At 57.3% G+C, this 10,320-nt stretch overlaps 4 pseudogenes; all 4 read right to left on the bottom strand.

Annotated features, from left to right (window-relative positions):
- LOC144961338 (large subunit ribosomal RNA) lies at positions 1-1,621 on the bottom strand (annotated as a pseudogene; the record flags this gene model as incomplete).
- Positions 1,622-1,947: 326 nt separating this feature from the next.
- Positions 1,948-2,104, bottom strand: LOC144961336 (5.8S ribosomal RNA; annotated as a pseudogene).
- A 199-nt stretch (positions 2,105-2,303) lies between these two features.
- LOC144961337 (small subunit ribosomal RNA) lies at positions 2,304-4,356 on the bottom strand (annotated as a pseudogene).
- A 4,992-nt stretch (positions 4,357-9,348) lies between these two features.
- LOC144961339 (large subunit ribosomal RNA) lies at positions 9,349-10,320 on the bottom strand (annotated as a pseudogene; the record flags this gene model as incomplete).

The following is a 10,320-nucleotide window of genomic DNA, read 5'->3' as shown; positions in this document are numbered from 1 at the left end:
CGGCGGCTCCGAACGGGATCGCTCCCGGACTTTCACGCCACCGCGGCGCACCTCCTACTCGCCCCGGCCTGCCCGGGGAGGGGAGTCGCACCCCTCCCGCTGGCGGGCGGCCCGGTGTGGGTCCGACGCTCAGCGCCATCCATTTTCAGGGCGGGTCGGTTCGGCAGGTGAGTTGTTACACACTCCTTGGCGGATTCCGACTTCCGTGGCCACCGCCCTGCTGTCAGTACCAAACCCACACCTTTTAGCTTTCCCGTGAGCGTCCTGCGTTGGGCACCACAACCGGGCGTTCGGTTCATCCCGCAGCGCCAGTTCTGCTTACCAAAAATGGCCCACTCGCACCCGTGATTCTAGGCCAGGCCCCGTGCGAGGCGGGTCTGGCGCCTCACCCGTTGAAAGTTGAGAGTAGGACGAGGGCGTTTCGCCCCCGATGCCTCCAACCATTCGCTTTACCGAGTGAAAATCGTTCCGTCGGCACCGGCTATCCTGAGGGAAACTTCGGAGGGAACCAGCTACTAGATGGTTCGATTGGTCTTTCGCCCCTACGCCCAAGTCGGGCGGTCGATTTGCACGTCAGAGTCGCTTCGAGCCTCCACCAGAGTTTCCCCGGCTTCGCTCTGCTCAGGCGTAGATCACCATCTATCGGGTCCCGACGCCTGCACTCATGCTCCGACAGGGCCGTCAACGCGGCGACCGCCGGGCCGGCGGTGCGCTCCGGGGACTCGGTGAGTCGCCCGAGAGATCCCGCCCTCGGCCCGCGAGGGCCTCTCGCTTTCACTTCGCCGTGGGGTTTAGTGGAAACCCTGCGGCTCGCACAGGCGTCGGACTCCTTGGTCCGTGTTTCAAGACGGGTCGGGCAGGTACCGGAATAACGCTGCGCACCTTTCGACGGACCGGAGCCGCCCGCCCGGGAGGCCGAAACCCCCCGGGGCGAACCGCCGCCGTTTGTCCGCGGTCGACCACGGCACCCGAATACGACCGCTCTCGTGCCAACTCGCGCCCACGATCCGCAGGCCGACGACCCGCGTAGGGCGCGCGGACGAGACGGCCCGGTGCCGGTGGCAGCGGAGACCCGCCGTGGTGGGGCACGCGCCCGACCCCCGAACTCGGAAGGCGTCCCCGTCTCCGGGGCGCCTCCGCGGGGGGCACGGGCGACCAGCCGCCACGGCGGGACACGTCGCTCGGCTCAGCCAGTTTACCCCTTGGCGGTTTCACGCGCTTTGCACCCTCTCTTCAGAGTTCTTTTAAAATTTTCCCCTCACGGTACTTGTTCGCTATCGGTCTCGTGCCGGTATTTAGCTTTAGATGGAGTTTACCACCCGTTTTGGGCTGCATTCCCAAACAACCCGACTCCGGGGTCGAGGACGGCGGAAGGGAGCGCCGCCGGCAAGGGCCTGGCACCCGCTCTGGGCAAGCACGCTCGAGAAGACTCGCGCGGCGCTCCCGATCCCGTCGACACCGACCCGAACGCTACAGCTCCCCGCGGGCAGGGGCCCCGGGGGTTTCAGCGCTGGGCTCTTCCCGCTTCACTCGCCGTTCTGGGGAGTCCCGTTGGTTTCTTTTCCTCCGCTTACTGAAATGCTTTAGTTCGGCGGGTTTACCCTCGTCCGATATGAGGTCGGCAGATCGCCCCATTCCGTCGGGTTCGCCGCGCGTCGTTATACTTACTTCCCCGCATACCCCACGAAGCCCTCGTCGCGTGTACATCGAGCGGGCCCCGAGGATTGAGGAAGAAGCAGCCGTTTCGCGTGCGTGCTTCCCCGTCTTCGGTGCGCGTCTTTTTCGTCGCCCCCCGCCCATACCCAGAGGCCGGGTGGGGAGGGACGTCTCCCGTGGTCAGACGGGAGCCCTCGATCTACGGCCGCCAGTGGGGACGAGACCCGACCGGTACGGCACGTCGCGCCGCTCAGTCCCCCCGAGAAGACCGGTTGCGGCGACGTCGTAGGGCGACCTCATACGGACGTGGCCGGTGACTTACGCCCACGGCCGCAATTTGCGTTCAAGACGTCGATGTTCAATGAGGCAGCTGCGGGTTCACACGACTCAATCGGCTGGCCGCACTTTTCATGGGACGCGCGAGCCGAGTGATAAACCGCCAAGGTTGTATTTATTTTCTCTCGCTTAAGGGCCAAACGACGACAAAAGGGTGGGGGGGGCAAGCGTTGCGCGCGCGGTTACTCGCGGCGCAACGCCCCCCGCCCGTTTATCGGCCTGGACGCTCCCGGCCAGGGAGAGCCCGGCCTCACCGGACGTGTTTTTTTAACCCTCACCCGTCGGGCGGGCTGGGGGCAAAACGAAATCGGACGTGATCCTACCGAAGGTTCACCTACGGTACCTTTTTTCGACTTTACCCTTTTGGGGGCACCCGCAGTTCGGGCGACATCGCGACGACTGCGATTTCGGGGACGCCGAAAGCTCCGTCCTCGCCGGCCACTCCGGGGCCCTGGCTGCCCCGTCCACCGAAGGTAGCGAGGGGGCGGTGTGTACAAAGGGCAGGGACGTAGTCGGCAGGGATGCTGACCCGTGACTACGTGGCATTCCGAGTTCACGGCCAACTGCAGGAAGACCGACCCCGGACATGAAGACTCCTACGCTCACGGTCTACACCGCGCCGGCTGGCGCCACCACTGTAGCACACGTGCAGCCCAGGAGTCTAAGGGCATCACAGACCTGTTATGGCCCCTCTCGTACGCACTGCTCGAGGTCAATCCTGCAGGACGCGGCTGCGCGACGGCGGTCGGGGCCCCGGGCCCTCTCCCTGAGTGGGAAGACCGACGCCCGCCCCGAGAGCCGAAACGCCGCCCCAACCCCGTGAGACGGACCCTCTTGACCGCCGTTTTTGTTATCCGCCGGGCAGAGTCTCGCCCGTTATCGGAATGAACCGACGGATCGCTCCACGGGCTAGCAACGGCCATGCACCACCACCCACCGAATCATGAAAGAGCCTCAGTCTGTCAACCCACGCGGTGTCCGGACCGGGTTTAAGCTTCCCCGTGTTGAGTCAAATTGAGCCGCAGGCTCCACTCCTGGTGGTGCCCTTCCGTCAATTCCTTTAAGTTTCAGCCCTTGCGACCGTACTCCCCCGGAGCCCAGGCACTATGATTTCTCCGGGGCCTCGCGAGGTTTCCCCCACAGGGGTCGTCCCGCGTAACCCGGTCGGCATGGTTTACTGTCGGAACTACCGCGGTACTGATCGCGTTCGTTCCTCGACTTTCGTTCATGTTTCAACGAAGGCGCTTTTGGGCCCGGGTTTGCCTTCCCCTCTTGTTCGTCCCACCGCGATCGTCGGATTCACCCCTCCCGCGGTAGTACGCCGCCCCCCGGCCGTCTCTATAGACCTCCCCCACCGCCCCCACGGAGACCGGTCCCGTGGTTACATTGCGGGGCGGTGGCGTCATCACATCGTTCCGAGCAAAGCTGTGCGAGCACGACTGCTTTGAGCACTCCAATTGATTCAGGGAGAACACCGCCCGTACCTTAGTGTGGGCCCCCAGATACGCCACTTACCAAAGCCGACACGGGCTTAAGAGGGGAAAAGACTAAACCGGCAGCGACGGGCAAGCGATGGCCCGGCGAGATCCGTCGCGAGGTCCGGTTGCGGCACCGGAAGGCCCCGCTTGCTCCACCCCCAAAACCACGACGGTGCATAATCCCCGGGGCAACGTCACCCGCGGTTTGTCGCTGCCGTCACCTCAGAGATCCAACTACGAGCGTTTTAAAGCAGCAACTACAACATACGCCATCGGAGCTGGAATTACCGCGGCTGCTGGCACCAGGCTTCCCCTCGATAGGTCATCAACGGCACGTGTTTGGTCTACGCTCAATCCGACCGCTAGGCTCGCATGCGAGCCCAGCCCCGACATTTTATCTTCACTACCTCACCGGCTGGGAGTGGGTAAGTTGCGCGCCTGCTGCCCCCCTTAAGCGTGGTAGCCGTTCTCGCAGGCTCCCTCTCCGGGATCGAACCCTGTTCCTCCGTCACCGTAGCCAACAGGGGGGCTCTTGCCCGGGCCGTCAAAAATTTGATGGGACGGCGAGCTAAAAACGGGCACGCCGCTAACGCGGTCGTCACTACCCCAGAGTTCGCCTCAGCCTGGCGGGCGGCGTTAACCACCCGCGCCGGTCAAGATCCTATTAAATGCGCCCTCTCCCGCGGAGGTAACCCCGTTAGGAGGGGACTCGGTGCACGTATTAGCTTGGGATTCCTACAGGTGCCCGGACAAACATCGCCCACCCCGTGTATTATCGCCGATATATGAGCATTCGCGGCTTCCCCCTTCTGTGTGGGGGTGAGCAAGGCGTGCAGGGGCTTAACCCTAAAGACAAGCATAAGACTACAGGCAGGATAACCGGGTTTGCGTATCCATTTCCAACCCGGCGGGACGGACCCGCTGGGACAGGAGGCTACGGGCGCCGACGACCGAGCCCAGACGCGAGAACTCCCAGCGCTCGATCCTTCGCCGACGGCCCTTCTCGACTCTACCGCCAAAACGTTCACCCCTTCGGCCTTCTCGCTGCTGGGTCGGACTGCTCCGACCCCCCGGACACGCTCGCGCTCACACGACTCTAGGTCCTCTACCGAGGAGCTAACCTGGGACCGACTCGGACTCTCCGACACCGCTCGTCCAGGCGCTGGTGACGTGGGGTCCCAGAGGCCACCGCGCGCCTTTCGGCTCAAAAGGGGGCGTAAAATGATAAAATAAGCTCCAAACCGGGATTTAAACCCCCGGCCCGGTTGGCCCCCCCGTGGGCAATCGTCGAGCCCGAGTGTCGAGCCGATCTAGCGAAGTAGCGGGAAGCGTTTAAAACCCCGCAAGCGATAGGGGGCCCCTAAGGGGAAGGGCCCGAAGTTAAAAACCCGGTCGGAAATGGGGGGCCCCAGGTGCGATATGGGGTGGGTTTATTTCATTCAAAATGTGTGAGGAAATGCGCTCGACCAAAGTTTTTTCCCCTCGGCCCCTCGGAGGGTTTCCCGGGGGAGCGTCCGTATTCGTTTTACATCTGATTACGGGGAGAGGAATGCGAGTAAAGAACCTTTCTATCGAGTACTCAACTATGCGCCGAGCCAGGCAATCGTGCTCAAAGCGCTTTACAACGCGTCTACAGCCAACAGCAACACTTACGTGCAGAGCGGGACACGACAGGACGGAGAGAAAACACTACTCACGGCCAGGTATTCGTTTTACATCTGATTACGGGGAGAGAATGCGAGTAAAGAACTTTCTATCGAGTACTCAACTATGCGCCGAGCCAGGCAATCGTGCTCAAAGCGCTTTACAACGCGTCTACAGCCAACAGCAACACTTAGCGTGCAGAGCGGGACACGACAGGACGGAGAAAACACTACTCACGGCCAGGTATTCGTTTTACATCTGATTACGGGGAGAGAATGCGAGTAAAGAACCTTTCTATCGAGTACTCAACTATGCGCCGAGCCAGGCAATCGTGCTCAAAGCGCTTTACAACGGTCTACAGCCAACAGCAACACTTAGCGTGCAGAGCGGGACACGACAGGACGGAGAAAACACTACTCACCACTCGTGCCAACTACACGCGTCTAAGAAACTTAGGCGAGGGGAGACGAGGAAAACTCTCGGTATTGTTTTTTAGGAGAGATGGAGTAAATTATCGATACAACTATGGCGAGCAGAATCGTCAGCGTTCACGGCACAGCAACGCAACCTTAGTGAGAGGACAGGCGGAAAACATATCCGTATGTTTTAATTAGGGAAGATCGAGTAAAGAATTTATGAGTATATGCCGGCAGGCAACGGCCAGGTTAAACGCGTAGCCGACACTCGTGCAGAGCGGGACCCAGCGGAGAACAACTCGAGATTCGTTCATGATGGGGAAGAATAGTAAACCTTATCGATATAACGCCAGCAGGCAGTGTCAGCGTACAAGGTCAGAAGCAACTTATAGAGGACACGACAGGACGGAAAACTCACGGCCAGTCGTTACTTGATACGGGAGAATGCGAGTAGAACTTCTATCGGATCATATCGCAGGCATCGTGCTCAAGCGCTTTACAACGCGTCTACAGCAAAGCAACATTACGTGCGAGCGGGACACACGGACGAGAAAACATACTCACGGCAGTATCGTTAATCTGTACGGAGAGAATGCGAGTAAAGAACCTTTCTACGAGTACTCAACTATGCGCCGAGCAGGCATGTGTCAAGCGCTTTACAACGCCTACAGCAACAGAACACTTACGGCAGAGCGGACACGACAGGACGGAGAAAACTACACGGCAGGTATCGTTTTACATCTGATACGGGAGAATGCGAGTAAAGAACCTTCTATCGAGTACTACTATCGCGAGCAGGCATCGTGCTCAAAGCCTTTACAACGCGTCACAGCAAGCAACACTTACGTGCAAGCGGGACACGACAGGACGAGAAAACACTATCACGGCCAGGTATTGTTACATCTGATTAGGAGAGAATGCGAGTAAACCTTCTATCGAGTACTCAACTATGCGCGAGCAGGCAATCGTGCTCAAAGCGCTTACAACGCGTCTACAGCACAGCAACATTAGTGCAGAGCGGAACGACAGGACGGAGAAAACACTACTCACGCAGTATCGTTTACATCTGATTACGGGAGAAGCGAGAAAGAACTTTCTATCGATATCAACTAGGCCGAGCCAGCATCGTGCTCAAAGCGCTTACAACGCGTCTACAGCCAACAGCAACACTTAGCGTGCAGAGCGGGACACGACAGACGGAGAAAACACTACTCACGGCCAGGTATTCGTTTTACATCTGATTACGGGAGAGAATGCGAGTAAAGAACTTTTCGAGTACTCAACTATGCGCCGAGCCAGCAATCGTGCTCAAGCGCTTTACAACGCGTCTACAGCCAACAGCAAACTTACGTGCAGAGCGGACACGACAGGACGGAGAAAACTACTACGGCGGTTTCGTTTACATCGATTACGGAGAAATGAGTAAGACCTTCATCGAGTACAACTAGCGCCAGCAGAACGTGCAAAGCGCTTACACGTACGCAAGCAAATTAGTGCGACACACAGGACGAGAAATATCACGAGTATCGTTAATTATACGGAGAAATCGATAAGACTTTACGAGTACTCACTATGCCGAGCAGCACTGCTCAAAGCGCTTTACACGCGTCTAAGCACAGCAACACTTACGTGCAGAGGACACGACAGGACGGAAAAACCTACTACGCGGTATTCGTTTTAATCTGATTACGGGGAAGAATGCGAGTAAAGAACTTTCTATGAGTACTCAACAGCGCGAGCAGCAATCGTGCTCAAGCGCTTACAACGCGTCTACAGCCAACAGCAACACTTACTGCAGAGCGGGACACGACAGACGGAAAAACACTATCACGCAGTATTCGTTTTACATTGATTACGGGGAGAATGCAGTAAAGAACCTTTCTATCGAGTACTCAACAGGCCAGCCAGCAATCGGCTCAAAGCGCTTTACAACGCGTCACAGCAAGCAACACTTACGTGCAGAGCGGGACACGACAGGACGGAGAAAACACTACTCACGGCAGGTATTCGTTTACATCTGATTACGGGAGAGAATGCGAGAAAGAACTTTCTATGAGTACTCAACTATGCGCCGAGCCAGGCAATCGTGCTCAAGCGCTTTACAACGCGTCTACAGCCAACAGCAACATTACGTGCAGAGGGGACACGACAGACGGAGAAAACATACTCACGGCCAGTATTCGTTTTACATCTGGTTACGGGGAGAGAATGCGAGTAAGAACCTTTCTATCGAGTACTCACTATGCGCAGCGCATGTAAGCGCTTTCAACGGTTACGCCAACGCACACTTAGGGCAAGCGGACACGACAGGCGGGAAAACACTCACGGCAGGTATTCGTTTACATCTGATAGGGAAAGGAGTAAAGAACCTTCTATCGAGTATCACAGCGCCGCAGGCATCGTGCTCAAAGCGTTTACAACGCGTCTACGCAACAGCAACACTTAGTGCACGGCCAGGTTCGTTAACACATTAGGAGGAACAAGGACGGCTACTCAGCAGTTCGTTAACAGCAGGAAAATGCATAAAACGTTCTCAGCCAAACATGGCCGAGCCAGAACGGCCAAAGGACAACGGAAGAACACAACTCACGGCAAGGGGCAGACGGAGGGAAAACACCGGAGATCTTTTATCGATACGGGCAGGAGAACCTTCTATCAGTACTAACTAGCCGACACACGTGCAAAGCGCTACAAGCGAACAAACAAACTGCGGCAAGCGTACACGACGGGAAAAATCAGGCAGTATTCTTTTACACTATCGGAAGAGCAGTAAACCTTTTACGGTCTAGCACCAGCAACGCTCAGCGTTCAACGTACACAGAAAGAAACTACTCACGGCAGGACGTGAACATTACGACGGGAGTAACAACTTACGGAGAAATCAGAGGTATCGTCCACAAGGCTAAACGGCTAAGCCAACGCAACAAGCTCAAGCGGGAACGCAGGACGGAGAAAACTATCGGCAGGTTCGTTTTGATACGGAATCGGGTAAGAATCAGAAGAACTATCGCGAGCAGCAACGCCAGCGTAAACGCTCAAGCCTTAAACGCTTACGCCACACACAAACGGCCGAGGAAGAGAAAAATTACGAGTTTCGTTCGAAAGGGAAAATGCCAAACCTTTAGATACAGGCGACGAATCGGTCAAAGCTTCCAACGCGTCAGCCACACACTTAGGCGAGCGGGACACAGACTAATGAAATGCAGTTGGCGAATTCCCGCTTCGCAGAAGCCTATTAAGGGACTAAATGAAATGCAGTTGGCGAATTCCGCTTTCTCAGAAGCCTATTAAGGGACAATGGCGAATCCCGCTTCTCAGAAGTCTATTAAGGGACTAAATAAAATGCAGTTGGCGAATTCCGCTTCGCAGAAGCCTATAAGGGACTGACAGGAAGGAAAAAACAAAATTGAAAAAAAAAAAACAAAAAAAAAAAAATGCAGTTGGCGAATTCTACTTCGCAGACAGCAAAGAAGGAAAACTAAAAGTGCCTCTGGACGGATTAGTGCCTCTGGACGGATTAGTGCCTCTGGACGGACTAGTGCCTCTGGACGGATTAGTGCCTCTGGACGGATTAGTGCCTCTGGACAGGTGGAGAGAAAAAAAATTCTCCAAGTTCTAGGAGATAGAACTTTGAAGAAGAAGTAAAGTAAAGTAAAGTAAATGTATTTATACGTGTTATGACACTCTCGCACCCGCCGCCGCCGCGCGCCGCACCGCCAGCATGCCGAGCCGAGCAGAGCAAGGACTCGAAGGCTGGCCGATCGGGCCGGGCCGTGCCGTGCCGGTGGAAAGGTGGCCGAGACAAACCCTGCTGGAGGGAAAATCTCAGCGTCCGGGGCTTAGTCTCAACGGATCGCCGTACCAGGACAGCTCTAACGCTTACAACACCCCGACGGAATACATGTGGTCCGCACGCGATTTCTTGCCCCTAACGGACGTGGATGATACCGACCCAGCCACGCGCACCACAGATCTAGCGCGCGTGACGAGCGGGCCGGTCACGGCACTAGCCGACGAACCCGAGGGTTGCCGGCTTAATGTTGCCTGCACGCTCAGGGCCCTAGCTAAGCTCACCCTTGCTCACCGGGCGGGGTTCCGACTTAGAGGCGTTCAGTCGTACTCCCACGGACGTAGCCTGGCGCCATCGGCCTGACGACCGGACGCGCGAACCAGAGGTCCGAACTCACCGTTCCTCTCGTACTGAGCAAGATTACCGTGGCAAGGGCGCTTCATCAGTAGGATAAAACTAACCTGTCTCACGACGGTCTAAACCCAGCTCACGTTCCCTGTTGGCGGGTGAACAATCCGACACTTGGCGAATTCTGCTTCGCAATGATAGGAAGAGCCGACATCGAAGGATCAATCAGCGACGTCGCTATGAACGCTTGGCCGCCACAAGCCAGTTATCCCTGTGGTAACTTTTCTGACACCTCTCGCTTGAAACTCCCAACGTCGAAAGGATCGATAGGCCACGCTTTCACGGCCAGTATTCGTACTGAAAATCCTGGTCGAGCAGGCATTTGCCCTTTTGCTCTACGCGAGGTTTCCGTCCTCGCTGAGCCCGCCTTGGGACACCTTCGCTGCGCTTTAGAAGATGTACCGCCCCAGTCAAACTCCCCGTCCGAGGCTGTCCCCGGCAGGGTCGCTGTCGCCGTCGTGACCGCGTCGGGGGGAGTCGGTGGACTCCCCGAGCCCGACGCGACGGCGGCTTGACGTCTGAACCTCGTACGCCTCCTACCTGCAAGAAGGCGCCGAGTCCCCACTCCGTCGGGTAAGTGGAGGTCCCGCGG

This window comes from Berghia stephanieae, unplaced genomic scaffold, assembly GCF_034508935.2.
Source record: "Berghia stephanieae isolate SIO BIC M18660-M18661 unplaced genomic scaffold, UCSD_Bste_1.3 scaffold2205, whole genome shotgun sequence".
In the NCBI taxonomy this organism is placed as follows: Eukaryota; Metazoa; Mollusca; class Gastropoda; order Nudibranchia; family Aeolidiidae; genus Berghia; species Berghia stephanieae.
Note: the sequence above shows the minus strand (reverse complement) of the source record. Positions and strands in the feature narration are given on the sequence as shown.